The sequence below is a fragment of the Staurois parvus genome, unplaced genomic scaffold (genome assembly GCF_062004578.1).
Source record: "Staurois parvus isolate SC_StPar_1 unplaced genomic scaffold, SC_StPar_1.0 ptg001506l, whole genome shotgun sequence".
Taxonomy (NCBI): domain Eukaryota; kingdom Metazoa; phylum Chordata; class Amphibia; order Anura; family Ranidae; genus Staurois; species Staurois parvus.
This window is the reverse complement of record NW_028319302.1, coordinates 318759-343133: the sequence shown is the minus strand read 5'-3', so window position 1 is coordinate 343133 and position 24375 is coordinate 318759. Positions and strand designations below refer to the sequence as shown.

Genomic DNA, 24375 nt, shown 5'->3' with positions numbered 1-24375 from the left:
CACTGGTTTGGTTAGCTTTGCGCAGTGGCAGTATCATAGCCAATGAGGTCCACCCGAGGCGTGATTGTTGCTAATTGAAAACTAATCCCAATACCCCGCCGTGATGACTTGAAATACAGTCAGCACTGGCAATTTTTGAGAGTCTCTCAGGAGACTGAGCAATATGTTTGAAACAGCAGAAAAGCAATGGCTTCCAAGATGCTGACCGAGGTGCGTTAGAGTTGAGGAAGCGTGTCAAGGGGCCGGGGGCACTATAGAGAGCTTTTGTGTCATCACGCAGCCTGAGTAGAACAAGATGTGATTGCTACGTGCCGCTCGTTCTCCCCACTTGCCTTTAAATCCAGAGCGGACTCTACCTCATTTTATTTTTCCTTGCTTTTTCTCTGCTAGACCTGGCATCGTGAAGCTAAAGGTGAACTTTCTTTCTTTGTAAGCCAGTGAATTAGGAAGAATACTGTAAGCGTGTTGGTCCAGGGTTAAGGAAGCAGTTTGGCCGGTGTGTTTTTTGCAAGGCCCTTGTTTCCAGTGAAAGAGCATTGAGCCATAGGGTAAATTAAGCCGGAGACTTTGGGCGTTCTCCACCTCTACCAGACTGGACCCTATGTGCACGGTGGCAGGCTGGATTCTCTCTTTTGTTCTCCAAGCTGTCCTAGAAAATTGAATGGGACAGGACGAGTGGCCAGCCTGAGTGAGCCAAATACTTGTGCATTCAGGCACACATCTCCGCTTTCTTTTGGCCGAATGGTCTTTGTCCGCCATAAAAGTTAAGTTTCAAGCAGAGTGGACTGTTTTGGAGGTAGAGCTTTCAGAGCCCGGATAGCTCAGTCGGTAGAGCATCAGACTTTTAATCTGAGGGTCCAGGGTTCAAGTCCCTGTTCGGGCGGTAGCTTTCTCCTCGCTGTGAGGTTGTTGAGCTACAGTTAAGGTCATCTTTATGCCCATCTGCCGGAGTGCTCACCGGCCTAGAGAGAGGAAATGCCCTAAGGGATGCCAAATGCCCCCTTTCAAGGCTCTGTCAATCTAGCCCAGAAATAAAGGTGGCTGAAGGTGTTTGCCTGACCAAGTGATTCCCAACAAGCCTTGTCTACGCCAGCTTCCCTGGCTTGTTAACCAGAAAGCTTTCAACAACGGGCCCAAAGCATTCCACCTTGGCTTTTTTTTTTCTTTTTCTTCCAACGGTGCAGCCGTCGGAACATATGCACTCAGTGGCCTTTGGGAACTGCTGTGGGAGAAACCCATATGACATCTAGGGCCCCCGTAACTTTAGATTCTCCTTAGTCCTTTCAAATGCAAACAATGCCAGCTTAGGCATCTTCTCTGTCTCATTAGCATGCCAAGTCCCAGAATGCTCTGCGGGCCACTGGGTGACACTTTTGTGTCTCACCTCAATGTCAATACCTCCTCCGAGGAAGGGCATAAATTGGCAGACACTGGTTTGGTTAGCTTTGCGCAGTGGCAGTATCATAGCCAATGAGGTCCACCCGAGGCGTGATTGTTGCTAATTGAAAACTCATCCCAATACCCCGCCGTGATGACTTGGAATACAGTCAGCACTGGCAATTTTTGAGAGTTTCTCAGGAGACTGAGCAATATGTTTGAAACAGCAGAAAAGCAATGGCTTCCAAGATGCTGACCGAGGTGCGTTAGAGTTGAGGAAGCGTGTCAAGGGGCCGGGGGCACTATAGAGAGCTTTGGTGTCATCACGCAGCCTGAGTAGAACAAGATGTGATTGCTACGTGCCGCTCGTTCTCCCCACTTGCCTTTAAATCCAGAGCGGACTCTACCTCGTTTTATTTTTCCTTGCTTTTTCTCTGCTAGACCTGGCATCGTGAAGCTAAAGGTGAACTTTCTTTCTTTGTAAGCCAGTGAATTAGGAAGAATACTGTAAGCGTGTTGGTCCAGGGTTAAGGAAGCAGTTTGGCCGGTGTGTTTTTTGCAAGGCCCTTGTTTCCAGTGAAAGAGCATTGAGCCATAGGGTAAATTAAGCCGGAGACTTTGGGCGTTCTCCACCTCTACCAGACTGGACCCTATGTGCACGGTGGCAGGCTGGATTCTCCCTTTTGTTCTCCAAGCTGTCCTAGAAAATTGAATGGGACAGGACGAGTGGCCAGCCTGAGTGAGCCAAATACTTGTGCATTCAGGCACACATCTCCGCTTTCTTTTGGCCAAATGGTCTTTGTCCGCCATAAAAGTTAAGTTTCAAGCAGAGTGGACTGTTTTTTGGAGGGAGAGCTTTCAGAGCCCGGATAGCTCAGTCGGTAGAGCATCAGACTTTTAATCTGAGGGTCCAGGGTTCAAGTCCCTGTTCGGGCGGTAGTTTTCTCCTCGCTGTGAGGTTGTCGAGCTACAGTTAAGGTCATCTTTATGCCCATCTGCCGGAGTGCTCACCGGCCTAGAGAGAGGAAATGTCCTAAGGGATGCCAAATGCCCCCTTTCAAGGCTCTGTCAATCTAGCCCAGAAATAAAGGTGGCTGAAGGTGTTTGCCTGACCAAGTGATTCCCAACAAGCCTTGTCTACGCCAGCTTCCCTGGCTTGTTAACCAGAAAGCTTTCAACAACGGGCCCAAAGCGTTCCACCTTGGCTTTTTTTTTTTCTTTTTCTTCCAACGGTGCAGCCGTCGGAACATATGCACTTAGTGGCCTTTGGGAACTGCTGTGGGAGAAACCCATATGACATCTAGGGCCCCCGTAACTTTAGATTCTCCTTAGTCCTTTCAAATGCAAACAATGCCAGCTTAGGCATCTTCTCTGTCTCATTAGCATGCCAAGTCCCAGAATGCTCTGCGGGCCACTGGGTGACACTTTTGTGTCTCACCTCAATGTCAATACCTCCTCCGAGGAAGGGCATAAATTGGCAGACACTGGTTTGGTTAGCTTTGCGCAGTGGCAGTATCATAGCCAATGAGGTCCACCCGAGGCGTGATTGTTGCTAATTGAAAACTAATCCCAATACCCCGCCGTGATGACTTGGAATACAGTCAGCACTGGCAATTTTTGAGAGTCTCTCAGGAGACTGAGCAATATGTTTGAAACAGCAGAAAAGCAATGGCTTCCAAGATGCTGACCGAGGTGCGTTAGAGTTGAGGAAGCGTGTCAAGGGGCCGGGGGCACTATAGAGAGCTTTGGTGTCATCACGCAGCCTGAGTAGAACAAGATGTGATTGCTACGTGCCGCTCGTTCTCCCCACTTGCCTTTAAATCCAGAGCGGACTCTACCTCGTTTTATTTTTCCTTGCTTTTTCTCTGCTAGACCTGGCATCGTGAAGCTAAAGGTGAACTTTCTTTCTTTGTAAGCCAGTGAATTAGGAAGAATACTGTAAGCGTGTTGGTCCAGGGTTAAGGAAGCAGTTTGGCCGGTGTGTTTTTTGCAAGGCCCTTGTTTCCAGTGAAAGAGCATTGAGCCATAGGGTAAATTAAGCCGGAGACTTTGGGCGTTCTCCACCTCTACCAGACTGGACCCTATGTGCACGGTGGCAGGCTGGATTCTCCCTTTTGTTCTCCAAGCTGTCCTAGAAAATTGAATGGGACAGGACGAGTGGCCAGCCTGAGTGAGCCAAATACTTGTGCATTCAGGCACGCATCTCCGCTTTCTTTTGGCCAAATGGTCTTTGTCCGCCATAAAAGTTAAGTTTCAAGCAGAGTGGACTGTTTTGGAGGCAGAGCTTTCAGAGCCCGGATAGCTCAGTCGGTAGAGCATCAGACTTTTAATCTGAGGGTCCAGGGTTCAAGTCCCTGTTCGGGCGGTAGCTTTCTCCTCGCTGTGAGGTTGTTGAGCTACAGTTAAGGTCATCTTTATGCCCATCTGCCGGAGTGCTCACCGGCCTAGAGAGAGGAAATGCCCTAAGGGATGCCAAATGCCCCCTTTCAAGGCTCTGTCAATCTAGCCCAGAAATAAAGGTGGCTGAAGGTGTTTGCCTGACCAAGTGATTCCCAACAAGCCTTGTCTACGCCAGCTTCCCTGGCTTGTTAACCAGAAAGCTTTCAACAACGGGCCCAAAGCGTTCCACCTTGGCTTTTTTTTTTTCTTTTTCTTCCAACGGTGCAGCCGTCGGAACATATGCACTTAGTGGCCTTTGGGAACTGCTGTGGGAGAAACCCATATGACATCTAGGGCCCCCGTAACTTTAGATTCTCCTTAGTCCTTTCAAATGCAAACAATGCCAGCTTAGGCATCTTCTCTGTCTCATTAGCATGCCAAGTCCCAGAATGCTCTGCGGGCCACTGGGTGACACTTTTGTGTCTCACCTCAATGTCAATACCTCCTCCGAGGAAGGGCATAAATTGGCAGACACTGGTTTGGTTAGCTTTGCGCAGTGGCAGTATCATAGCCAATGAGGTCCACCCGAGGCGTGATTGTTGCTAATTGAAAACTAATCCCAATACCCCGCCGTGATGACTTGGAATACAGTCAGCACTGGCAATTTTTGAGAGTCTCTCAGGAGACTGAGCAATATGTTTGAAACAGCAGAAAAGCAATGGCTTCCAAGATGCTGACCGAGGTGCGTTAGAGTTGAGGAAGCGTGTCAAGGGGCCGGGGGCACTATAGAGAGCTTTGGTGTCATCACGCAGCCTGAGTAGAACAAGATGTGATTGCTACGTGCCGCTCGTTCTCCCCACTTGCCTTTAAATCCAGAGCGGACTCTACCTCGTTTTATTTTTCCTTGCTTTTTCTCTGCTAGACCTGGCATCATGAAGCTAAAGGTGAACTTTCTTTCTTTGTAAGCCAGTGAATTAGGAAGAATACTGTAAGCGTGTTGGTCCAGGGTTAAGGAAGCAGTTTGGCCGGTGTGTTTTTTGCAAGGCCCTTGTTTCCAGTGAAAGAGCATTGAGCCATAGGGTAAATTAAGCCGGAGACTTTGGGCGTTCTCCACCTCTACCAGACTGGACCCTATGTGCACGGTGGCAGGCTGGATTCTCCCTTTTGTTCTCCAAGCTGTCCTAGAAAATTGAATGGGACAGGACGAGTGGCCAGCCTGAGTGAGCCAAATACTTGTGCATTCAGGCACACATCTCCACTTTCTTTTTGCCAAATGGTCTTTGTCCGCCATAAAAGTTAAGTTTCAAGCAGAGTGGACTGTTTTTTGGAGGGAGAGCTTTCAGAGCCCGGATAGCTCAGTCGGTAGAGCATCAGACTTTTAATCTGAGGGTCCAGGGTTCAAGTCCCTGTTCGGGCGGTAGTTTTCTCCTCGCTGTGAGGTTGTCGAGCTACAGTTAAGGTCATCTTTATGCCCATCTGCCGGAGTGCTCACCGGCCTAGAGAGAGGAAATGTCCTAAGGGATGCCAAATGCCCCCTTTCAAGGCTCTGTCAATCTAGCCCAGAAATAAAGGTGGCTGAAGGTGTTTGCCTGACCAAGTGATTCCCAACAAGCCTTGTCTACGCCAGCTTCCCTGGCTTGTTAACCAGAAAGCTTTCAACAACGGGCCCAAAGCGTTCCACCTTGGCTTTTTTTTTTTCTTTTTCTTCCAACGGTGCAGCCGTCGGAACATATGCACTTAGTGGCCTTTGGGAACTGCTGTGGGAGAAACCCATATGACATCTAGGGCCCCCGTAACTTTAGATTCTCCTTAGTCCTTTCAAATGCAAACAATGCCAGCTTAGGCATCTTCTCTGTCTCATTAGCATGCCAAGTCCCAGAATGCTCTGCGGGCCACTGGATGACACTTTTGTGTCTCACCTCAATGTCAATACCTCCTCCGAGGAAGGGCATAAATTGGCAGACACTGGTTTGGTTAGCTTTGCGCAGTGGCAGTATCATAGCCAATGAGGTCCACCCGAGGCGTGATTGTTGCTAATTGAAAACTAATCCCAATACCCCGCCGTGATGACTTGAAATACAGTCAGCACTGGCAATTTTTGAGAGTCTCTCAGGAGACTGAGCAATATGTTTGAAACAGCAGAAAAGCAATGGCTTCCAAGATGCTGACCGAGGTGCGTTAGAGTTGAGGAAGCGTGTCAAGGGGCCGGGGGCACTATAGAGAGCTTTTGTGTCATCACGCAGCCTGAGTAGAACAAGATGTGATTGCTACGTGCCGCTCGTTCTCCCCACTTGCCTTTAAATCCAGAGCGGACTCTACCTCATTTTATTTTTCCTTGCTTTTTCTCTGCTAGACCTGGCATCGTGAAGCTAAAGGTGAACTTTCTTTCTTTGTAAGCCAGTGAATTAGGAAGAATACTGTAAGCGTGTTGGTCCAGGGTTAAGGAAGCAGTTTGGCCGGTGTGTTTTTTGCAAGGCCCTTGTTTCCAGTGAAAGAGCATTGAGCCATAGGGTAAATTAAGCCGGAGACTTTGGGCGTTCTCCACCTCTACCAGACTGGACCCTATGTGCACGGTGGCAGGCTGGATTCTCTCTTTTGTTCTCCAAGCTGTCCTAGAAAATTGAATGGGACAGGACGAGTGGCCAGCCTGAGTGAGCCAAATACTTGTGCATTCAGGCACACATCTCCGCTTTCTTTTGGCCGAATGGTCTTTGTCCGCCATAAAAGTTAAGTTTCAAGCAGAGTGGACTGTTTTGGAGGTAGAGCTTTCAGAGCCCGGATAGCTCAGTCGGTAGAGCATCAGACTTTTAATCTGAGGGTCCAGGGTTCAAGTCCCTGTTCGGGCGGTAGCTTTCTCCTCGCTGTGAGGTTGTTGAGCTACAGTTAAGGTCATCTTTTTGCCCATCTGCCGGAGTGCTCACCGGCCTAGAGAGAGAAAATGTCCTAAGGGATGCCAAATGCCCCCTTTCAAGGCTCTGTCAATCTAGCCCAGAAATAAAGGTGGCTGAAGGTGTTTGCCTGACCAAGTGATTCCCAACAAGCCTTGTCTACGCCAGCTTCCCTGGCTTGTTAACCAGAAAGCTTTCAACAACGGGCCCAAAGCGTTCCACCTTGGCTTTTTTTTTTCTTTTTCTTCCAACGGTGCAGCCGTCGGAACATATGCACTCAGTGGCCTTTGGGAACTGCTGTGGGAGAAACCCATATGACATCTAGGGCCCCCGTAACTTTAGATTCTCCTTAGTCCTTTCAAATGCAAACAATGCCAGCTTAGGCATCTTCTCTGTCTCATTAGCATGCCAAGTCCCAGAATGCTCAGCGGCCCACTGGGTGACACTTTTGTGTCTCACCTCAATGTCAATACCTCCTCCGAGGAAGGGCATAAATTGGCAGACACTGGTTTGGTTAGCTTTGCGCAGTGGCAGTATCATAGCCAATGAGGTCCACCCGAGGCGTGATTGTTGCTAATTGAAAACTAATCCCAATACCCCGCCGTGATGACTTGAAATACAGTCAGCACTGGCAATTTTTAGAGTCTCTCAGGAGACTGAGCAATATGTTTGAAACAGCAGAAAAGCAATGGCTTCCAAGATGCTGACCGAGGTGCGTTAGAGTTGAGGAAGCGTGTCAAGGGGCCGGGGGCACTATAGAGAGCTTTTGTGTCATCACGCAGCCTGAGTAGAACAAGATGTGATTGCTATGTGACCCTCGTTCCCCCCCAATTGCCTTTAATCCAGAGTGGACTCTACCTCATTTTATTTTTCCTTGCTTTTTCTCTGCTAGACCTGGCATCATGACGCTAAAGGTGAACTTTCTTTCTTTCTAAGCCAGTCAATTAGGAAGAATACTGTAAGCGTGTTGGTCCAGGGTTAAGGAACCAGTTTGTCCGGTGTGTTTTTTTGCAAGGCCCTTGTTTCCAGTGAAAGAGCATTGACCTATAGGTTAAATGAAGCCAGAAACTTTGGGCGTTCTCCACCTCTACCAGACTGGACCCTATCTGCATGGTTGCAGGCTGGATTCTCCCTTTTTTCTCCAAGCTGTCCTAGAAAATTGAATGGGACAGGACGACTGGCCAGCCTGAGTGAGCCAAATACTTGTGCATAGATACACAGAATATAACTGGATACTAATATTTATAGGTAAAATTGATCCAGGGAATATCCTATGTTGCCTCTCGGGGGATCAGGAAGGAATTTTTTTCCCCTGCTGGAGCAAATTGAATCATGCTTTGCTGGGTTTTTTTGCCTTCCTCCAGATCAACTGTGGGTATAGGATTGTAAATTTTTTTTTTTTTTGTTGCACTGGTAGGACGGTTGTCTTTTTTTCAGCCAGGCTAACTATGTCAGTATGTAACTCTGTAAGTTCATCTAGGGTGTAGGGAGATACATTAAGGAGACACTGACTAGCTCTCCATCAGAGACTGTGTTGCAGTGAAGGCTGGTAAATAGTTCTTGGACGTTGTCCTCAGTTCATCAGTTTCCTTGGGCATCCTGTACACCCTTAACCCTATCCTTGTTCAAGCCCCCTAAATAAAAATATCAAAACAAAAGCTCAAGGACTGATTTCTGACTCTGGATGCAAGCCTGTGAGAAAATGCGTGTTACCTGGCTGTGCAGTGCTATAGGGAGAAACAAATTTTCAGCGACCCCTAAGGGGGTAGTGCTACAGGTAGATAAGCAATGACTTTGTAAAAAGATGCTGCATCAGGGAGGCAGCGAGGAAGGGTGACTGGGTAAGTATAACAATCTGGGGTGGAGGACTTCCTGCAGACATTATTACTTGACAGGGCAAAGTGGCACTTTAAATATTTTTGGGGGGTTCTATATTTGATGTTGTTCAAGCTGAACAGGGTGGACAACATAGACATATGTTTATCTATGCAATAATATGTACATAAATTATGTGTATAGAAAAATAGTGGAGTGGAGATGGAGCAAGATTTGTTCAGGCTTTTTGTTAAACAAAATTTTTAATATTTTGAATTTATTTTATACTGTATTTCATTTGGAAGGTAATTCAGCATACCCATGCTTACCATGTCTCCAGACACTAGTATCAGTCAACGTCCAGTAATATTCCTCCAAGAACACTTGCTAAAATGAAGTGCACAATACTGTGTTCAAACAGCCCAGGTTGCATATGAAAATGTTTGCCAACTGTATCATGACACCTGAATCATAATTACTTTGTGTAAGTGATACCATTATACACCACATTGCCAAAAGTATTGGGACACCTCTCAAGATTAGTGGATTCAGGTGTTCCAACCTCCTCTATGGCTACAGGTGTATACAATCAAGCACTTAGGCATGTAGACTGCTTCTACAAACATTTGTGAAAGAATGGGTCGCTGTCAGGGCTCCGGGTATGACCAGAGGTGTGTGGACTGACAGGGAAACACAGGCTTCAGATATAGTATAAACAATATAATTTATTTAAGACTAAACAATACATAAACGCAGTGCAAACAAACCAAACAAAAACCCCCAACAGATAACAAAAGAACAATACTAAGCGTAGTCGGGCAGGCCGGGTAGGTAGCAAACGGGCGGGCAAGGTACCAAAGGAGCAGACTGGAGAGTGGTCAGGAATAGCAGAGGTCAGGACAGGTGGAGTTCAATCAGAGTCAGGGATAAAGCAGGATCAGACAGGAAGCCGACAGGATGCAGGTACAGGGGCTCTTGGGAAAACATACACCAAGGCCCTGATTGCAAGTCTGGCCATTCCTTATATCAGTGTTTCTCAACTCCAGTCCTCATGGACCCCCAACAGGTCATGTTTTCAGGATTTCCATTATTTTGCACAGGTGATTTGATCAGTTTCACTGCCTTAGTAATTACCACAGCTGTTTCATCTGAGGGAAATCCTGAAAACATGACCTGTTGGGGGTCCATGAGGACTGGAGTTGAGAAACACTGCCTTATATGCACCTCCCGTAATCAGGCTCAGGTGTTATGGCTGACTGCAGGAGTGAGCCTCTGGTTGCTGAGAGCACCCGCTGGCCAGTCCTGGTACTGCAACCCACAAGGCAGGTGAGTCCCACCACTATTGGCGAGTCCATTCCTGACAGACGCTCTCTGGAGCTCAGTGACTCCAAGCGCTGTACCGTGATAGGTTGCCACCTGTGCAATACATCCATCCGTGACATTTCCTGGCTACTCAATATCAACTGTTAGTGGGATTATAACAAAGTGAAAGCAACTGGGAACAACAGCAACTCAGCCACCAAGTGATAGGCCACGTCACATGACAGAGTGGGGTTAGCACATGCTGAAGCACACAGTGCGCAGAAGTTGCCAACTGTCTGCAGAATCAATAGCTAAAGACCTCCAAACTTCATGTGGCCTTCAGATTAGCACAACAACAGTGCATAGAGAGCTTCATGGAATGGGTTTCCATGGCTGAGCAGCTGTATCTAAACCTTACATCACCAAGTGCAATACAAAGCTTCAGATGCAGTGATGTAAAGCACGCCGCCACTGAACTCTAAAGCAGTGGAGACATGTTCTCTGGAGTGATGAATCACACTTCTCTGTCTGGCAATCCAATGGACGTGTCTGGGTTCAGCGGTTGCCAGGAGAATGGTACTTGCCTGACTGCATTGTGCCAAGTGTAAAGTTTGGTGGAGGGGGAGGGGCGGACTGACCATTCGAGCACTCGGGCACAGCCCGAGGGCCCAGGGTCAGTAGGGGGCCCCATGAAATGCCCCTGGTACTTTTTATAGGGTTTTTTGAGTGTGCTTTGAGTGTGGGCAAGGACACAGGGGCCCCATGGTCCCCTATTTCCCGGGGGCCCCATGAGTTGTCAATCCGCCCCTGTGGAGGGAGGATTATGGTGTGGGGTTGTTTTTCAGGGGTTGGACTTGGCCCCTTAGTTCTAGGGAAGGGAACTCTTAAGGTGTTGGAATACCAAGACATTTTGGACAATTTCATGGTCCCAACTTTGTAGGAACAGTTTGGGGATGGACCCTTCCTGTTCCAACATGACTGCACACCAGTGCACAAAGCAAGGTCCATAAAGACATGTATGAGCAAGTTTGGGGTGGAGGAACTTGACTGACCTGCACAGAGTCCTGACCTCAACCCGATAGAACATCTTTGGGATGAATTAGAGTGGAGACTGTGATCCAGGCCTTCTCATCCAACATCAGTGCCTGACCTCACAAATGTGCTTTTGGAAGAATCGTTAAACATTCCCATAGACACCCTCCTAAACCTTCTGGACGGCCTTCCCAGAAGAATTGAAGCTGTTATAGCTGCAAAGGGCGGGGCCAACTCAATATTGAACCCTATGGACTGAGACTGGTATACCGTCAAAGTTCATGTGTGTGTAAAGAAAGGCGTCCCAATACTTTTGGCAATATAGTGTATTTGTGTGTGTAAGTGGAAATATTCTCAAATTAGGCGCAAATGCATGTGCAAAAAATTTTTTTTACATGCAACTTTTTGGACTTTTTATTTTATTGAATCGGGTTGCCTGATTTGGCTGTCATGTAGCTTTTTAGAGCACTTTTAAAGCTATTGAAATTGCAATTGTTTGAAAATGGTAAAAATTGTAGTTAACACAGGGGGGCAGCATAAGCCTTAATCTGTATTTCAGCAATGTGAAACGCAAAGCTAAGCACTTAATGGTGTTGGATAACTTTACAGCTCAGTCGTAAAATAAATGGAAATGTCTTTACCTGTTGGTTTAATGGATGAGATAATCACAAGCAGGGTAGCCATCAGAAATTTTGGAGCCCTTTACACGGCTTTAGGCCTGCGCCCTCCTCTACCTGGCTACCAAAATTCCCCAGGGCCCGCCCCTATATGCACAGTTGATCCAGAGAAAGGAAAAAAAAACCCAGCAAAGCGTGATCCAATTTGTTCCTCCAGAGGAAAAAATTCCTTCCTGATCCCTGGAAATTGGATATTCCCTGGATAAAATTTGCCTATAAATGTTAGTATCCAGTAATATTCTGTGTATCTAAGAAACAATCCAGGCCTTTTTTTAAAGTAATCCACTGAACTGGCCAGAACCAACTCTTGAGGGAGTCTATTCCACATTTTCGCAGCCCTTAGTGTGGAAAAACCTTTCCGTATTTGGAGATTAAATCTCTTTTCCTCCAGACGTAAAGAGGGGGACATTTTTTATTTTTAATAAAGGACTTGTCAAAGACTGTCTCTTGCCATTTTTACACTACACTTTTTTTTTGTGAATGAGTAGTGGTACCATGTAACCCATACTCGCAGACCCCCACAACCACTGGCCATGGTTTTGGGGTAGAGGCCCTTGTCCCCATCAACATGGGGACAAGGTGCTTTGGGGGGAGCCTCCCCTGCCCCAAAGCACCCCCCAAGTTGACGGCATGTGGCCTGGTATGGTTCAGGAGAGGGGGTTCGCCCATACTCAGATGCGGTGAGATATTACTTAGTGAATTGTCCCTGTTCAAAGTTTGCGGTTGAACTTTCAGTAGGTTCAAATGTTGGACCGCGAACCGAACAGGGGGGTGTTTGGCCCATCACTATTACACACTATAATTAGCAAGATGGTATAGGGTTCCAATATGCCTGCACCAGATCTAACCACTTCTGACAAATGTTGCCTTAGATGCAGCCACTCAGGTCCGCTTTAGCATATTTATTAGTTCTGTCTTAAAGTAACATTAAACCTTCTTTTTTTAAATTAAAATAACAAAATGTCATACTTACCTGCTCTGTGCAGTGATTTTGCACAGAACAACCCCGATCCTCTTTTTCTGGGGTCCCCTGCCGGCGCTCCTGGCCCCTCCTCTTTGGCTAGTGCCCCCATGGAAAGCTGCTTTAATTGGGACACATGTTTGGACTCGCTCCCAAGATGCCCTGTCTGGGTCTATTGACATTGGCTCCTGCCACTATCAATCTGCCCAGTGAGGAGGAAGACAGTAGCAAATTCACTGCTCACTTGCATATCACTGGATCGGACCAAGCTTAGGCAAGAATAACAGGGGGGGGGGCCCTGGAGGGGATTTTGCAGCACAGAAGGGTTTTCACCTTAATGCAGAGAATGCATTAAGGTGAAAGACCTTAACCACTTCCCATCTGGTCCATGTACATAAATGGCCGGACAGGAGCAGTGCTGAAGCGGGTTGCCATTTATAAACGGCTCTCGCATTCACTGCCTGTACAAGCTTCCTGGGAGCGCGCGGCATCACGATCCGGAGGACACAGTGGAACACCAATCGTCGTACAGGACCTCTGTGTGAGGTCCCGATCATGTGATCACTGGCGAATCAGTGATCACATAAATAGTAGTAAGCAAGATGTCACTTCAGACATCCTTGCTTACTATGTGTGAAATCTGTGAATGATCATAGAGGTCACATGGTACAAGGCCATTCACAACAGCCTTGTACCATTTGACAAGCTGTGACCAATCACAGCTCTCACAACATTTCTCAATGGCTGCAAGAAAGCAGCCAGAGAGAAGGAGAAATGATTGCTTTTACAGCCTTTATGGGTGTAAAAGCAATCAGTGTAAAAAAAGAAAGAAAAAATCTTCATCACCCCCCACAAGTAGTACACTATGGTGACACTGTACTGCTAGGGTGACAGTATGTTAAAAAAAAACATAAATAATAATATAAAAAAAATAATAAAAATGTAAGAAAAAAACGTGAAAAATTATAATTTTTGGTTATAAACTAATTTGTGTTATTTCTTTTTAACTAAATAGATAGCTGAATATATTTTGGCCAAGATTTATGAAGAAAGATTATTTATTTGCAAAATTTTATAAGAAAAACATTTTTTTTTCAAAACGTTTGGACTTTTTCATTTATATAGCAAAAAAATCAAAATCCCAGTGGTGAATAAATACCACCAAAATAAAGTTTTATCTGTCTCAAAAAAAAATGAAAAAAAAAAATCATATGGGTACAGTGTTGCATGACAACGCAATTGTCATTCAAAGTGTGATTGCACTGAAAGCTGAAAATTGGCCTGGACTCGAAGGGAGTGAAAGTGTCCGGACTTGAAGTGGTTAAGGCTATAGAAAAATTAAAATACAAAAATTTGGGATTATAGGAATACAGCGCGGGAACAGGAAAGGCGGGTATGAACAGTCTTCTACAGGGGTGGACTGACAACTCATGGGGCCCCCGGGCAATAGGGGACCATGGGGTCCCTGTGTACTTGCCCACACTCAAACCACACCCAAAAAAGCCTATGAAAGGTACCAAAGGCATCTCATGGGGCCCCCTACTGACCCCGGGCCCTTGGGCAGTGCCCGAGTTCCCAAATGGTAATTCCGCCCCTGGTCTTCTTTTACAAGTAAGACTTGGTTTAGTAACTTTTTTATAGTTCTATAAATGCTCCAGCACTTTCCTTGGTAGACTGCTTTGAGGAGAAATCAGGGAGAATGAGGGCTGTAGCATAAAACAAAAAAAGGGGTCTACTTTAAAAAACAAATCGCCATCACTAGCATTTACCCAGCTCTCAGAATTCTTACCGTATTTTCCTAACTACATAAATGTCCTATGATCGTCAACTCCATCTGGTGGCCATAATGTGGTATTTTTCTAATTGAGGTATTTCAGGAAAAATACCACAATATGGCCACTAGATGGAGGTGACAATCATATCAATTCAACATAATAAGCAATATACAGTTCGGATTTGTGAGGGCTGGGTGGATGCTTGGGAAGAAACTTGTTAATAAATAGACTCTCAAGAGATGGTTCAGTCTAAGCTAAGTTAGTGTACAGCAAAGGGAAGCCAGCTGTTTGCAGAGAACTACAGTACACTGGATCATTCAGCTCAATATATCCATTCTTCTCCAGGTATCAGGCAGTGCTTATGTTAGGAACTGGCACTGAGCACCCCAGTTTCCCTCCAGTGTGTAATGGGCCTTGTGCTCTTATTGCAGTGAATACAACTTTGAGGACAGGCTCCTGTGTTCACACGGAAGTGCAAAGCAGTCAGTTGGCTGACCTCAGTCCACTTTTAATTGCTCATCCAGTCTGGAGACCTTCAGACAGGAAGCAGGTGAGGAAGCTGCATCAGCAGTCAATACTCACTTTTATTGTGCACATGGGAGCTGCGTGCTTCAAGTGACTAGACGCTGCCCTACCATTATGTCATGGCTATGCTGCGCTGGAGGGCTTCCACAGTCACAAAACTCTCTGCTGTCTTTCCTTTGACTGGACCAGAAAATTGTTGCCGTTACAAATGTTTCGGCATTCTCATGTTTCTTTTATGTGAATTGATATGACACTAAAAAGTGGAGAAACAAAAAACCAAATCTGACACATTCAATTGGCTATGACTTTCCCTGTCTGACCTCAGCCCCCAGCAGTATATACAACTCTTTCCCTTTTTCACCCCACCCACCTGCAGTATATACATCTCTTCCTGTTTTGCTTCAACTGTTTTCTAAGAAATGACATAGACCCAGCCTGTGCAGGCAGAATGGCCATTTGCTGACTTGGCGCAATCCACAGGCAGCCTAACTCTTCAAAGTCTTGTAATCAAATAATTGGGATATTCAAGACACCATAAGTGATGCAAAAATAAATATAATAAAATCCATGTTTTTTATTCAAAGCAGGTAATATATTCAGTCTTATTAACCAGTTGCCATCCACTCTATAGCAGGATTACTGCTACAGGGCGGACTCCCTGCGCAAAATGATGTGTATATATATATATATATATATATATATATATATATATATATATATATATATATATATATATATGTGTGTGATCCTTGTTCCCGCTATATTCAAGGGTGGGGGGCGTGCTGTGATTCGGTGCAGCACCAATCAGTCAGCAGATTCAGGCCAGTGATGTTCATCCTGGATCTGCTGATTGACCACTGCCCTATCACAGATCTTCCTGTGCATGTGTTTACATTACACAGGCACAGGAAATTATGCAATCTTCTCTCCGTGGAGCACATTCCATTCCAGAGAGAGAAGAAAGCAGATCCAAAAGCACTACACCTTACAGTGAAAGCACTGATAGGTCACATTTAACCCCCTGATCGCCACCCAGTTAACCCCCTTCACTGCCCTGTCACCAGTGTCACAGCGTGCAGATTTTTTTTACTGATCACTGTATTAGTGTCACCAGCGACTTCAGATAGCGTTAGCATCAGTTAGCATCCCTCCCAGAGAGCGTCAGATTGCCCATCACTACATCAGTCAGCACATTTAACCCTCTGATTGCCAGGAACATGCTCACATATACAATAAATCTCCATTGCTAGTATAATGTCTGAACCGGGGCGGACTGACCATTTGAGCACTTGGGCACTGCCCGAGGGCCCGGGGTCACTAGGGGTCCCCGATGAGATGCTCCTGGTACCTTTCATTGGCTTTTTCATAGGCTTTTTTGGGTGTGGGCAAGGACATGGGCCCCATGATCCCCTATTGCCTGGGGCCCCCAGGAGTTGTCAGTCCGCCCCCTGGTCTGAACAGAACAATAGTATAGTGTCCCCAAAAATGCAGCGTTAGCAGGATCAGCCCCGACACCTGCCCACACCTGCTTTTAGCCGATACGCTTAACCCCCCCCCTTCTCCCCCAGCAAGTGCAGTGTCAGTAGATCACTGTCACTTGATACATTGCACACAAAACCGCAGGGTTTGCAACATCAGGCCTCATCTCTGCTTTCACTAGCAGGTGAATTTTATTGTAGCAATTCAAGCAGTCCCTGACAATCAGGTGCTCTTTTTCCCGTGAGTCGCACTAGGTACCTATAAATTTAATGGCCAAAATGTCCAACGAAAGGTACTCTAGTGAAGAGGCCTACAGGATTCTGAGCATGTCAGATGAGAGTGAAGGGGAAGCCTCACTGAAGGAATCAGCCTCAGAAAAAGAACATGTAGACAGCAGTGGCACCCTGACAGATAGCTCAGACAATAGAGGTCCCTGCTAAGCTAAGGTGTACCGACCCTGTTCGCAGGTTGCTGAGATGGTACAATCGCATGATGATTTTCATATGTAGCAGAGTGCCAGTACTAGTACCGCTCTAACTTTTGGTGAACTGGCGAGCACCAGCGGCCTAGTACGTCCTGGTCTTTCACATACCAGCACTGCAGTGTCACTTGGTGACGTGGCCAGTCCCATAAGTGCAGTACAAGCTGGTGCAATGGCGAGCACAAGTAGTGTCCCGCAGCCAACAAGAAATCTCACACAGGCCTGTAGAGCCCCTAGTGTCCTTCCAGATACGCTTGCAAATCCTGATTGACAGCCCACAAATTCTGCAGCACCCGTACTTCCCCCATTCACTGCCCATTCACTATTTCAAGTGGAAACAGCAAATTTAACTACTCCCCTTGATTTTTGGAGCTGTTTTTCACAGATGATCTGTATGGATTGATTGTGGATTAAAGCAATTTATATGCACTACAATTTATAGCCGCCAACCCAAATTCAAACCTTGCCAGACCATTTGCATTGAAACCTATTAAGGTTTCTGAATTTAAAGTTTTTTGGGCCTAACCCTCAACATGGGCATTACTTAAAAAATTAATTGCGGTTGAATTGGTCCACAGACACGATTCATCATATGCCCATGTTCTCTGCTGCCATGGCCAGGCATAGATATGAGAATATAATCAATTTATGCATTTCAGTGAAAATACACTCTGGCATCCTCAGGGTGACCCTGAATTTGACCAGCTCCACAAAATTCAGCCCCTCGTAAATCACCTTAACCAGAGATTTGCAGATGTGTATACTCCCCAGCAAAACATCTGTGTTGATGAGTCCCTCTTTAGTTTTTCTGGCTGCCTTGCATTCAAACAATTTCTCCCCATCAAGCATGCCAGATTTGGGCTCAAAATGTATAAGACCTGTGAGAGGGCAACAGGCTATACATGTCATTTTTGGATTACAAAGTCATTGGACAAAGTGGATCCTTCCTAAAATTCCAGGAAGAAATCATCACGGCCCTTCTGTATCCAGAAGGTTCTGTGGCCCAAACCCCCAACCCAGATGCAGTTAGCCAGCTGCATGACAGGCATTTTCCCAATGCCATTCCTGGTACACCAACCCAAAAGACACCTCAAAAAAGATGTGGTGTCTGTAGCAGTTATGGAATTAGGCATGACACCTGTTTTTTTTGTCATTCCTGTCCTGGCCAACCTAGTCTCTGCCTCAGGAACTGCTTCTGTCACTACCATACACTAGAGGAGTTATAGTATAGGGTAAAGCACGACACAGTCTAGGGCACATATATACATGGGGTCTTGAAAGATGTTAGGTAGTCAGGAAACTGGCATTTGTAGAGACCCTACCATCTGGATCTTATTTTTTTTTAAAAAGTAAAAAAAAAAAACACCAAATATTAAAAAAAGTAAAAAAAAAAAAAAAGTTGTCATTTTATTGAGTTACTTTGTTATTGTTACTATTTTATTGTTAACCATTGCTTTTTTCTTTGCAGGAATGCCATTCAGATGCTGCACCTATCTGTTTATTCTGACAACAGGGTCTTGCTCTCAGAATATACGTCAGTGCATGCAGAGCTGTTGGCATATTTTTATTTTTATTTTTTTAAATTTTGGCAGAGATTTCTTCATCCACATCAATAGATGTGAATAGAGGAATCTGTTTGGAACATTTCATGTGTGCCCACCATTGGAAGTGGGTGGATGCAGAGTGGTATATATTCTAATGGTGGGCATACCACACACTTTTTATGGCAGAGTTTTCTTCTCTTTTTTTCATTCAGTCCACAGGCTGCATAAAAAAAAGAACATAGTATATATACCCAACAAGGACCAGCGACGTACTGGTACATCACTGGACTTTGAGTGGTTATACCAGCATGATGCCATGATGGCTAATTAGCCGCAGGATTGCTTTTACAAGCAGCTGGAGGAGATGCCCCTCAACACCCCCCCATGTCTTCCACAGATTTCTTGGGCAGTCCCGTGCCATCGGGGGAACCTGAGAATGCAGCTGGAGTTTCTGCCAGCTGGCCATAGAGTTGTTTGGAGACTGGAATGGAGCCAATCATTTCTATAGTCTAAGAAACCAGAAGCTACGAGCATTTCATCACTTCAGTATTGTAGGATATAAACAGTGCCATTTTTAAATTGGGAAAGCATCTGATCAGACCAATCTTGGTGAGATCAGATGATGTATGAGCAGAGGAGATATCTAGAGTCTAATAGACCCCAGATTTCTCAGAAAAGGATACATGTCAATGCCTATTGCTGTCACAGGGGATATTTACATTCCTTGTGATAACAATAAAAGTGATTAAGAAAAAAAAATGAAAGGGATAGTGTAAAACGAATAAAAAAAATCATAATAAAAAAAATGAAAACACCCTCGCGCAACCCCTGTACTCGCAACTGCATGCGTAAGCATTGGTCCCCGTGTCGGTATGTAAACAGCAGTTGCACCATGCATGTGAGATATTGCCACAAATGTCAGATGGAGGGTAGTAATTCTAGCAGTACACATCCTGTGTAAATCTAAAGTGGTAGCCTGTAAAGGCTTTAAAAGTATCGCCTATGGATATTAAAAATGTATGCAGTTTGTCGCTGTTGCATGGGGTGTGTGCAGTTTTAAAGCATCTCATGTTTGGTATCTATTTACTCAACATACCAACATCTTTTATATTTCACCAAATAAATGGCCAATATATTGTGATTTTGTGCATTGAAAGTAAAAAAGTATATTTTTAAAAAAAAATTGTGTTTCAAAAATTGGTGCGTGAATACTATGTGACATAAAAAATTGCAACACCCGCCATTTTATTTACTAGGGTGTCTGCTTTAAAAAAATCTATAATGGTTGGGGGTTCAAAGTCATGTCCTAGCAAAAAATCTCACATGTGGTATCCTCATACTTGGTAGAAATAGCAGAATGTATTTTGGGGTGTAATTCCACATATACCCATGGCATGCGTGAGCAATATATCATTTAAGTGACAACTTTGTGTAAAAAAACAAATAAACATTTTTTTTGTCATTTTCCAAAAACTTTTGGTGAAAATAAAGTATTCCATTGACTCAACACGCCTCTCAGAAAATAGTCTGCAGTGTTTACTTTCCAAAAAGGGGTCATTTATGGGGGGATTGTGTTATCCTGGAATTTCAGAGCCTCTGAAACCATGATAGGTAGTGAGGAAGTGAAATGAGGAATTTATGCACCATCAGGCTTTCACAGGGGTCATTTGAGTTCAGGCTCCTGTATGTGGCTAGACTCCCAAAAAGTCTCACACATGTGGCATCCACATATTCAGGAGAAGTAGCAGAATATATTTTGGGCTGTAATTCCTCATATACCCATGGTATGTGTGAGCAATATACCATTTAAATGACAACTTTGTGTAAAAAAAAAAAATGTGTAATTTTCCAAAAACATGTGTAAAAAAATAAATCTTCCATGGACTCAACATGCTTCTTAGCAGATAGCTTCGGGTGTCTACTTTCCAGAAAGGGGTAATTTGGGGGTGTTTGTACTGCGCTCAGATTTTAGCACCTCAAGAAATATGGTAGGCAGAAAGTAAAAGCTCTGTAAATTCTAGTATCTATACCATAGTTTGCATAGTTTGTAGACGCTATAACTTTCACACAAACCAATTAATATACAGTTATTGGGATTTTATTACCAAAGACTTGTAGCAAAATACATTTTGACCTAAATTTATGATGAAATTTGAGTTTATTGGATATTTTTTATGACAGAAATGAGAAAATATCAGGGGTTTAAAAATTTTCTATCTTTCTTTTTGATATAGCTCAAAAAATAAAAAACCCAGAGGTGATCAAATACCGCCAAAAGATATCTCCATTTGTGTGAAAAAATAACATAAATTTAATTTATGGACTGCATTGCATGACTGCGCAATTGTCAGTTAATTGAGTGCAGTGCTGTATAGCAAAAAATGGTGTAAATTCCAGTTTGTATATCATAGTTTGTAGATGCTATAACTTTCACACAAACCTATTAATATACAGTTATTTGGATTTTTTTTTACCAAAGACATAAAGAAAAATACATTTGGCCTAAATTTATGATGAAATTTGAATTTTATTGGATATTTTTTATAACAAAAATGAGAAAATATCAGTTTTTTTTCAAAATTTTGGGGTTTTTTGCAAAAATTGTTTTTTTTTTATGGAGCTAAAAAATAGAAAAACCCAGGTTTGATCAAATACTACCAAAAGAAAGCTCTATTTGTGTGTAAAAAGGACATACATTTTGTTTGGGTACAGCATTGCATGACTGCGCAATTACCAGTTGAAATAGCGCAGCACCGAAGAGCAAAAAATGACCTTGTCAGGAAGGGGAGTAAATCCACTGGAGGGCAAGTGGTTAAAAACATTCAAATAGTGGCCTTTATATATATAAGGGTTACTCTGCCCACAATATACACTGCTCAAAAAATTAAAGGAACACTTTTTAATCAGAGTATAGCATCAAGTCAATGAAACTCCTGGGATATGGATCTGGTCAGTTAAGTAGCAGAGGGGGTTGTTAATCAGTTTCAGCTGCTTTGGTGTTTATGAAATTACCAACAGGTGCACTAGATGGGCAAAAATTAGACAACCCCCAAAACAGGAATGCTTTTACAAGTGGAGGCCACTGACATTTTTTTCCCTACTCATCTTTTCTGACTGTTTATCACTAGTTTTGCATTTGGCTAGGGTCAGTGTCACTACTGGTAGCATGAGGCGATACCTGAACCCTACAGAGGTTGCACAGGCAGTCCAACTCCTCCAGGATGGCACATCAATACGTGCCATTGCCAGAAGGTTTGCTGTGTCTCCCAGCACAGTCTCAAGAGCATGGAGGAGATTCCAGGAGACAGGCAGTTACTCTAGGAGAGCTAGACAGGACCGTAGAAGGTCCTTAACCCATCAGCAGGACTGGTATCTGCTCCTTTGTGCAAGGAGGAACAGGATGAGCACTGCCAGAGCCCTACAAAATGACCTCCAGCAGGCCACTGGTGTGAATGTCTCTGATAAAACAATCAGAAACAGACTTCATGAGGGTGGCCTGAGGGCCGAACATCCTCTAGTGGGCCCTGCGGAAAGACCGCCAGTTACCTGAGTGATGCCACAGATGGGATGAGAGAGCCCCATTATCAAGCCATTTGAGCCAGCCATTCCCTACCTAGTTACTTAGTTCACAAGTTGCACATGTTGAGGCCTAGTTCACCCTGCCTATTAGCAAACACACCTACAGCATAACCCAGTCAGGCCAAGCCATATCACTGTTTCTTCTGCAATTGGTCCATATTCATCAAGGGACACCTTTTTATTGTTGCAATTTGCTATTGTGGCCTAAGGAGGACTTCATCTTTACCACCAAGTGCTTCTGCCCTCCCCCTAGAACTCCCTGTGTAAAATCTGCATCTCATCTTATGTGTTAAAGGGGTACTGCCTAAGCTTAATGCCGCTTAAAGGGGTGGTGTTGTTCTTTGCATTAATCCTTTGAGGAACTTCCACTTTTATTCGCATCCAAGGAGATCTGAATTCTTGTAGTGCACCAACTTTGGCCCCACCAAATGGGCAGAAGATCTTTCACTGCAGTCAAAGGGACATTGACCCTTCTAATTAAACAGCTCTTTCCTCCCATCAGAGTTGAACCCAGTCACCAGCCTCTGAAAGCCCAAAGTGAGCTAGCCTTGCATGTTGGTAGTTCCTCTGCTCACTGGGGGAAGAAACATCACAAGGCCAAGGCAATTGGTTAAATTCTGAATTGCAGGACATCTAGAATTGATTGAGATTTTTTGCTGTGTGTATTGACTTCTGCTTAAAGTTGCTAGGAGTGGTAACTGTTACTATTTACACACCTATTACTTTATGTTGCTTTTTGGTGCTTTTATTTAACTTCAATATAAGCAAAATATCAGTTAACTCTAAACTGCATGCAAGTCTATTTTCTGGTAGCATCCAGAGGGTTTTCCCTGGCCAGAAGTATACGGTGGTGTCAGCAGGGGTTGGGCTTCGAGAGTGGGGTCAAGAATGACAGGGAACCTGAAAATAACTCAGCGACTCCTACAGTGGTAGTGTCACACATCTACTAGTGTATGACCAGCTTTATAATCCAACAGAAAAGGTGCAGCGCTAAATAAATATATATGTAAACTTATGATAGCTAATATAAAATGACCAAATAAAGTGACAAAATGCAATACACACATATGTTAAACTGCCGTGCATGTGACATAAAAAAATTGATAAATATATCACAAAGACTTCTCTAAGTAGAGGGTATATAACAGTCCAAAATAGATAAACGTGACTGATGTGATCCGAGATGTGATCCGAGATATTCTCTAGTGGGTGCTTTTCCAGACGATCAATCAGGTGATGTGTCAAAAGGATGTTAAAAATGCACACTCACCAGAAGAAAGATCATAATACGCATGGTATATGAGATATAGCCGGAGGTCCCCCTTTAAGAGGTAGTCAGTCTGGTCAGGTCCAAGAGATCTCCTTCTTCCCTGGTACTCTGCCACACAGCTATTGTCCTTCAGGTATGGGCTCTACACTGCATTCGGTCCCAGCCTGGTCACTCAGGGCACAGAGAGCACGCTATACAAGGAACCCCGACACAGCTCTTCCGCATCCAGGCTATAGTACAGTGGCGGCTGGGGGGCTGCTAAATGTTTTGTTCACATTGTGACGCCATGGATTTTGACGTACAGCAGTTTTGAATGATTCATGCTAAATGTTTGAATTTTAAACATGCAATGTTCTAAAAAGCAGCAATCAGGACCAGGGGCGGACTGACCATTTGGAAATTCGGGCACTGCCCGAGGGATCGGGGTCAGTAGGGGGCCCCATGGGATGCCCCTGGTACCTTTTTCATAGGCTTTTTTGAGTTTAGGCAAAGACACAGGGGCCCCATGATCCCCTATTGCCCGGGGGCCCCATGAGTTGTCAGTCCGCCCCTGATCAGGACTACTTTCAAGCACATTGTAATGCAGAACAGGACTGAGAATTAGTCCTATAGAATGTAATAGTTCTTCCACTGTCCATACATTTGCAAAACACTGTAAAAGACACAACAATGTGCCCATTGCAAACACACCCTAGCCAAATTTTGTTTAGTACAACTGATACAAGAAGGGTTAAACTTTGCTTACATGTGCATTGAAGCATCTTATCCACTGGGCAGGTTCCAAGTGAAGCTGTGTCAGCTCTTTTCAATGGAAAGAAATACCCTCGAAATGAAACATTTGTACGAGGCTGAGGTCATGATTTAAATTATGGGGTATTCAGCCCAGAAATTCTTCCCTTTAGCCACGGCACTGACTTAAATATAGGCTTCACTTGTCCTGGGACCTTGAAAGGCATTGTGGAGCATCACGCAAGATGAAAAAATATGCAGAGGAATATAATTATTGTATTAATATTGTGATTATCATTATTTACTGAAATACGATGTGTTGAATGCAAACAATGCAAAAGTGTCAGAGTTATCACAGTATAATATATACAATGTTAAAGCGTATTTCCACTTTTGCAGTCAAATCTAAGAAAACCTTGCCAAGTGTTTCTTATGTGTTCCCATTCACACAACATGTCTACATTTTTAAAAAATGTTTATCAGGAGGAGGTGTCATGGCTGACTGCAAGGTTTTTTGAACAATGTTAAGCTGGCCATACATTACTCAGTTTTGTTTTCTTCA

At 44.4% G+C, this 24375-nt stretch overlaps 11 non-coding genes across 11 annotated transcripts; all 11 read left to right on the top strand.

Annotated features, from left to right (window-relative positions):
- Positions 1-13: 13 nt before the first annotated feature.
- On the top strand, positions 14-154 carry LOC149435460 (U4 spliceosomal RNA). Its single transcript, XR_016308484.1, has one exon. It is a non-coding gene; the product is annotated as a U4 spliceosomal RNA (small nuclear RNA).
- Positions 155-810: 656 nt separating this feature from the next.
- On the top strand, positions 811-883 carry TRNAK-UUU (transfer RNA lysine (anticodon UUU)). The gene has a single exon. It is a non-coding gene; the product is annotated as a tRNA-Lys (tRNA).
- A 558-nt stretch (positions 884-1441) lies between these two features.
- On the top strand, positions 1442-1582 carry LOC149435458 (U4 spliceosomal RNA). Its single transcript, XR_016308481.1, has one exon. It is a non-coding gene; the product is annotated as a U4 spliceosomal RNA (small nuclear RNA).
- Positions 1583-2240: 658 nt separating this feature from the next.
- TRNAK-UUU (transfer RNA lysine (anticodon UUU)) lies at positions 2241-2313 on the top strand. The gene has a single exon. It is a non-coding gene; the product is annotated as a tRNA-Lys (tRNA).
- A 559-nt stretch (positions 2314-2872) lies between these two features.
- Positions 2873-3013, top strand: LOC149435456 (U4 spliceosomal RNA). The gene has a single exon (XR_016308480.1). It is a non-coding gene; the product is annotated as a U4 spliceosomal RNA (small nuclear RNA).
- A 656-nt stretch (positions 3014-3669) lies between these two features.
- Positions 3670-3742, top strand: TRNAK-UUU (transfer RNA lysine (anticodon UUU)). Its single transcript has one exon. It is a non-coding gene; the product is annotated as a tRNA-Lys (tRNA).
- A 559-nt stretch (positions 3743-4301) lies between these two features.
- Positions 4302-4442, top strand: LOC149435454 (U4 spliceosomal RNA). The gene has a single exon (XR_016308479.1). It is a non-coding gene; the product is annotated as a U4 spliceosomal RNA (small nuclear RNA).
- A 658-nt stretch (positions 4443-5100) lies between these two features.
- On the top strand, positions 5101-5173 carry TRNAK-UUU (transfer RNA lysine (anticodon UUU)). Its single transcript has one exon. It is a non-coding gene; the product is annotated as a tRNA-Lys (tRNA).
- Positions 5174-5732: 559 nt separating this feature from the next.
- On the top strand, positions 5733-5873 carry LOC149435452 (U4 spliceosomal RNA). The gene has a single exon (XR_016308483.1). It is a non-coding gene; the product is annotated as a U4 spliceosomal RNA (small nuclear RNA).
- Positions 5874-6529: 656 nt separating this feature from the next.
- TRNAK-UUU (transfer RNA lysine (anticodon UUU)) lies at positions 6530-6602 on the top strand. The gene has a single exon. It is a non-coding gene; the product is annotated as a tRNA-Lys (tRNA).
- A 558-nt stretch (positions 6603-7160) lies between these two features.
- LOC149435450 (U4 spliceosomal RNA) lies at positions 7161-7300 on the top strand. Its single transcript, XR_016308482.1, has one exon. It is a non-coding gene; the product is annotated as a U4 spliceosomal RNA (small nuclear RNA).
- Positions 7301-24375: the final 17075 nt, after the last annotated feature.